Source organism: Medicago sativa, chromosome 3, assembly GCF_051527215.1.
Source record: "Medicago sativa cultivar Bolivia chromosome 3, Bolivia_mono, whole genome shotgun sequence".
NCBI classification, from domain to species: domain Eukaryota; kingdom Viridiplantae; phylum Streptophyta; class Magnoliopsida; order Fabales; family Fabaceae; genus Medicago; species Medicago sativa.
The window spans coordinates 53,345,671-53,352,312 of record NC_140751.1 but is presented as its reverse complement, the minus strand read 5'-3'; the positions used below and the strand labels follow the sequence as shown (position 1 = coordinate 53,352,312).

General features: G+C 28.0%; 2 long non-coding RNA genes across 3 annotated transcripts; one reads left to right on the top strand and one right to left on the bottom strand.

Annotated features, from left to right (window-relative positions):
• On the bottom strand, positions 1-590 carry LOC146938293 (uncharacterized). Its single transcript, XR_015031257.1, has 2 exons — positions 451-590; positions 1-350 (listed from the first exon to the last, which is right to left on the bottom strand). It is a non-coding gene; the product is annotated as an uncharacterized LOC146938293 (long non-coding RNA).
• Positions 591-941: 351 nt separating this feature from the next.
• On the top strand, positions 942-6,188 carry LOC146938292 (uncharacterized). 2 transcript variants are annotated; one of them, XR_015031255.1, is made up of 3 exons: positions 942-1,603; positions 4,450-4,529; positions 4,635-4,777. It is a non-coding gene; the product is annotated as an uncharacterized LOC146938292 (long non-coding RNA). The 2 variants fall into 2 exon arrangements; XR_015031256.1 differs by lacking the exons at positions 4,450-4,529; positions 4,635-4,777 and adding an exon at positions 5,768-6,188.
• Positions 6,189-6,642: the final 454 nt, after the last annotated feature.

Here is a 6,642-nt window from a genome sequence, read left to right as displayed (position 1 = left end):
TAATTATAATATTCTTTAGTGTCTTAATTCATTTTATTACCAACATCATAGAATACAAAGCCACAGTTGCAAGGTCCTTGAAATTATAAAAACAAAAATAAATAAAAATATAACAATTATTGGATATCCTTACGATAACTAAAAAGAAACTATGGAATATTCTAGTGAAATATATTGCATAGTTTTTCCGACTATTCTTCTTTGTGTGGCGTAAATGTACTTTGCTTGGGCTCGTACTCAACAACCAAAAGGTGGTTCCATTCTAGAATATATACATTGATTCAATTCGCACCTTACAAAGGGATTCGAAATATCTTGTGGACAATCATTGACATTGTTGCAATGTAATGCTGTAATGAAAAAACAAAACAAAATAATATTACTAAAACGAGATAAAAGATTATGTACGAACTAAAGAAGAAAATTTGAAAAGGTTAGAAAATATATTACCATTAATATTTTTTGCAACAAGAAATAAGGAGATAAATAAAATCATATAATACACGAATTGGAGAGTTTTACCCATTTATTTATGTCTTTGCATGTAACAAATAGAATATAATTTATTCTTTTTATAGTGTATAAAGCTCGTGATATGCTAAAAACAATTAAATATTTTTAGTAGATTATGTGTCATGTACGTCCCTTTAGCACACTTACTAAAGGGGTAACGTAGAAAATTGTTAGTTATTAAAATTCTTTATTTTTTTAATTAACTCTCAACCTTTGGTTATAGAAAGGGGACATTTTTTAATCAAAAAAAAAAAAGAAGAAAGGGGACATTTTAAAAATTATTATTCACAATCGCTTTGAGAACATAGTTATGCACTAGTTGAACGTATTGTATTGTATTGTAGAATTATATATATATATATATATATATATATATATATATATATATATATATATATATATATATATAGAATCATTTGATCGTTGGAAATGAGTATAAAATTTTGTAGTTACATGATTTCACCAATATTTTCTTTCACATAAATTCTTTTATTCACATTTATATACAAAATATATTAAGAGTTATGTGATCGCACCGCGTATTTTAAGAAGAGAAATGATATTTTAACAACCACTTTTAAACAACTTTTGTGACAACTTTCTCTCTCATACTCACATTATACTTTTATTCTCTCTCTTCTTTTTTCTCTCTCTATTGTTATTGTCCAATAAGAAGAGAGAAAAAAAGGTTGTCATTAAAGTTGTTTGATTTTGGTTGTCAAAATATCACTCCTCTTTAAAGAAATAGGATTCTCATTGATCCTTTCACAAATTCATAATTGGATACATCCATAAAGTAAATGAAGGTACTTAAAATAAAATAGAGAAACACACAAGTATGTTTATACCAGTTCACAGAAAATTGTTGCTCCATCTAGTTCTTCCCTCACATTGATCCAGTACAATCGAAGGACTTAATCCACTAATTGTGTATTCTTTGTTTTTCCTATACATGCTCTATGAGTATTGTTACATTTCCTATCCACTCCTTATATAGCTACAAACCTTATAATCTTTCCAACCACGTCTAGAACCTGCCTGGTTGAGGATATTTTTTTTATGTCTCTCTGATGGGTAACTAATTTGTGAGGTAATCATATCGTCTATATACTATCTATTAAATTTGATGCCATATAATTTTCCATTTTTGCCCCTATGAGGGGCAATTTGGTAATTTTCAAATTCATGGTTATGGGTGAGTGCCACCTCGCCATGCCGTGTGAATTTCCATTTTTGCCCCTCACCATTTTTTTAAATTATTTTCTAATTTTTATATTTTTAATAACTTTTAACTATTTTTCAACTTCTCTACCTTTATAAGGAGAAGTTAGGCCAAATACAATATCAATTAAGTACTTACTAAAAAAATTACTTTTTTTTAATACATAAAATTGAATGGAATGAGTTTTGGCCAAAAGTTGTTGGATGTTACTTTAAAAAACTACTTCTCGACCATTTATTTCACAAACACCTATTTTCAATCCACGTTAGGAACCTTTTCTTTTATTTTTTAATATTATATTTCAATATGTTTTTTCTTCCATTTAACTTAATTTTATTTTATTTTTTTGAATTGTTCCATTTAATTTTTTAAGGAGATTCCATTTAATTTCAATATCGTTTAATTATCACAACTTCGCAAATATTTTTATTCATGCTGTCATTTAATAATACCAAATATTTTTATTTCCTTTCTTCAACCTCGCGAATATATACACAACACATTAACGTTAGAGTAATATTTTTTGTTCGTCTATCTGTTTTTTTTTTACGCTAATGCATATGATTTTTTTCAGTGTTGCTTGGTTGATTGCTACCTCACCAATTTTTTTAACAATTTGTCAATTTTTATATTTTAAAAACTTTTAACTAATTTCCAATTTTTTTATTTTTAATTATTTTTCAATTTTTTCTCCCAAATTCTGTTGCTTCTAGACTGCCGTTGTGGAAGATTAAGATACCGTTTGACCTGGTTTTTTTCAACTTCTCTACATTTTTAAGGAGAAGTTAGACCTAATACAATATCAATTAAGTATTTATTAGAAAAAGTACTTTTTTTAATGCATAAAATAGAATGGAATGAGTTTTGGCCAAAAGTTGTTGAATGGTACTTCGAAAAACTACTTTTCGACAATTCATTTCACAAACTCCTCTCTTCAATTCACATTGAGAAAATTTTCTATTATTTTTTAATATTATATTTCAATATGTTTTTTTCTTCCGTTTAATTTTTTTTTAACCGTTCCATTTAATTTTTTTTAAGAAGGTCCCATTTAATTTTATTACCTTTTTTTTCAAAGGAATTTTATTATATTTTTATCACGTTGTCATTTAATGATACCAAATATTTTTATTTTCTATCTTCAACGTCGCAAATATACAAACACATATTAGCGTTTAAAGCAATACTTTATGTGTGTCTATTTTTTTGTTACGCTAATGCGTATAATTTTTTTGGCGTTGCATAATGCGTATGATTATTTTTATAAAATTATGATTTTAATTAAAAGTAAAATTTTAGAAGTCTTTTCTTCAAAAAAGGTATAGGTGCCTAAGAAAAATTATACTTATATATATATTGAACCTTTATATCATAACAAACTATGCATATCTTTTTCTTATTTAAAAAAAACTAAACATATCTGTTTCCATGACACCAACAATGTAACAAATATAATATCATATAATATAAATTCTTATCTTTTTGAAAGACACCAAAAATATGGTATTCTTATAACGAAATTTGTTATAGAGTATAATTGAAATAGAAAAAACAACTATTTTGATATTATTTATGTTATTATTTCAGGCTCCATAAATTGTTTCTCCTTTTCAAATATTTAACAAGTCATTTATATATATATATATGATGATACAAATTTGTTTTCATGTTACACAAAATAAACGTTATTGAGTAAATATAGTATTTGTAAAAAAAAATATCTTTTATTTTTTAACATTTTTAGCGTTCAGAAAATATTTTAAACATTTTTTTATTTATTATGTTAATTCACAATAAATTCAAAGTTTTGTCTTCGTGAGCTTAGCTCACTTGATAGGAACAATGCATAAATATGCCAAGTCCAGGGTTCGAACCCCGGACACCATAAAAAAAAAAATTCAAAGTTTGTACAATATTTTGCCAAACATTTAACTTAACAATAACTTTAAAACTAAAAAACAAAGAAACCAAACAACTTTAACTTCTTTACTAAAGGCTTGTATTTTAACTTTGTTTTGAAGTAACTTTCAGACCATAAAAAACCTTTGGTCAAACGATATCTAAGTTCAGCTCATATGAGGTCATTTTCTTCCTTTTTTCATGGTTCTGAGACCATCCATGACTTAAGTTGACTGATTTTATGGCTTGAGGGGTTCATTTTTCGACACTATTTTAGTTTTTGCTTCATCATAGGTGGTTTTCTTCATTTTTTCACGATTCTGCATTTTAAGGGTTTTTTTTTCTTTTTTTTAATTGTTAGTGGATTATGTATCATAAATTGTTATGTTGCATGACTGTAGAAAATTCTTCCTTTGTTATGTGGAGTATAGTAGAGGTCATGATGATTGAATTTTAGCTCATGGTAATGTTTTGACACAATTGTTATTTTAGCTTCTGGTACTGTAGTTGAAAAAAAATTGATGCATGTGGGTTATTTTAATTTTTGTGAGTAATATTAAAGTTGTAACATTTTTCATATTTGGTTTATTCTTTCCTATTATATCATTGAGCCGTACGAAAGTTGATTGATGCAAATTTGTTTTGGTCATATCATTGAGGTCCATAAAGTTGATGATACAGAAATTTGTGCATTTAATGAACAAAGGGAATAAAATTAAATGATGTATTGTTGTATTTCTATATATGGCTTTCAATGTCAAGGGATTATGACTACATTAAGGATCTCAAAAATGATTTGGACATTTGGAAAATAGGATTTGGAGTGCTGGATTCTTGGATTGTGACTGGTAGTAATGAGAATCAACATATGAAACTCATTATTTGTGATGCAAAGGTTAGATGAGTTAGTTAAAATTTGTTGTAATTTCCTTTATGATTTATCAATGTTACTTATTAGTGTACATTTTGATTTATTTATATTTTTTGGTTTCTTTCTCAGATTTAGGGTGATCGAGTTCATGTAATAACTCGATATAGAGAATTGGAGCATTGGAAGACTTTGATCGAGGGAAAAAAGACTTATGCTTTGTATAATTGTCAAGTGTTTGATAATGACATTGCATTTAATCCCTTTAAGGTTGTTTTTGGTTCTGGAACAAAGGTGCAGAAGGATGACAAGTTAACTAACGTTCTTACTCATGAGTTTCGCTTTAAGCCATTTAAGGAAATTCAAGATGGAAAATTCAAAACTGACGTATTATATGGTATAGTCATGTGTTTAATTTATTTATGTGTTTTCTCCGATTATAATGTTCTTATAGATGTAATTTTTTTTTTTTTAGGAAATCATCGGGTTTCTTCATGATATTGTCAAGACAACGTCAATTGGGACTGGAAAGAAACCGTGTACGAACATTGTGTTGAAAGATAAAATGTATTATTTTCTGATTTGTCAGCATTAGATGGTAGGATTTTGTATAAGTTTGATAATGACCTGAAAGATGTCTTTCCTTATGCAGTGGGAATATGGTTGATGTAACACTATGGGAAAAATACTTTGTAGCTTTATCATTTGCCATCTATTTACCTTGAGTTCTTTGCTTCCATTTTGTAGTCAATGACAACCCAAATATATGTAACAATTGGTCAGGTACGAAGCTGCTCATCAATATTTTAATAAAGATTTATAATGTTTGTGCAAAATTCATTAATTTGCTCATTTTTCCTTCGAAACAATTTTTTTACAAGATACGTTATCTCAACCCGTGCGAAGCACGGGTTTGTAACTAGTTAACGATAAAAATATTGAAATGGTTGACTAAAAATATTATATTTTTAATAACTAACTTGTTATTAAATATTATAAATTGGTAGACTAAAAATATGTCAAAATATTACAAATAATAAAAATATCATTGATGATAAACATTACGTTATTGAGTCCATTTTTTTAATATATTTATATCATTAAGTGGTGGATTTCCTGGAGGAACACCCCCCTCTAGTAATTCTCAATCTTATCCTTCAAACTTTTCCAGTCGAAAATGACATTTTTGGGGGGCAATTTGTTAGCCTGTAATTTCGGCATGCTCAATTATTGCGGTCAACATTTGTTGACTTTTGTCTTTTCAGGAATCAAAGATTTTTTTCTTCAACATGAGGATTTCGACAGAGTCTGGACTTAGTGTTTGAAAGAGTCTAAGAGCTTCGAAGTTCGACAAGACGTTTGCCAAGATGTAAATTCGTCGAAGTCAAGCAGTTATTGTCGAAGAGGGAAGAATTTGAATTCAAAAGCAGCAGTTTCATTAGTGAAGACGTGGGGGACAAGCGGTTTTCGATGAAAGAAGTGTTGATCGTGGCAGTTAGCCTTTTTTCAGTCATTTTACTATGTATAAATAGTAGTTTTCAAAATGGAAAATAGGTCGGCAAATCACTTATAGAATTCTAGCACTCGAAGTACCAGCGTCTAGAGAAAAGAGTCATACAAAATGTATATAATCTAATTTATCGAACCACCTTTACATTTATGCAATGTAATTTACCTTTTCTTTAAGTTTCTGCGTTTTAAACCTTTAAAGTCTTTTACTTGTATTTTTCTTTATTTTTTATGTCGAAAGACACTACAAATTCGTCTTGTTCATAAAGCAACCTATGAATCTGATGAACACTCACTCACTTTCTAGAAAAACTTTGCACAACATGTCTTAGGATTTCTGGTTTGATCCTGCTTGTAATAACCAAAACCAGTCTTTCTTGTTTACCAAAAATATCGGTAAACACCTATATATACTTCCTCCACTCATTCTCTCATTTATATAATCAATTTTCAAACACACTCTAAAGTCTCGAACATCTCTTTTTCTACAACTTTATTCAGATTAAAAACATTTTTTAAGAATTCTTGTAGGATTTGAGATCTAGATTGTTAGAGAGCTGTAGGACTTTTAAGTTTGGTTTCTTTCAAGGATCTTGGTGGTAGATCAAGAATCTAAAGAAAAACAAGGTAC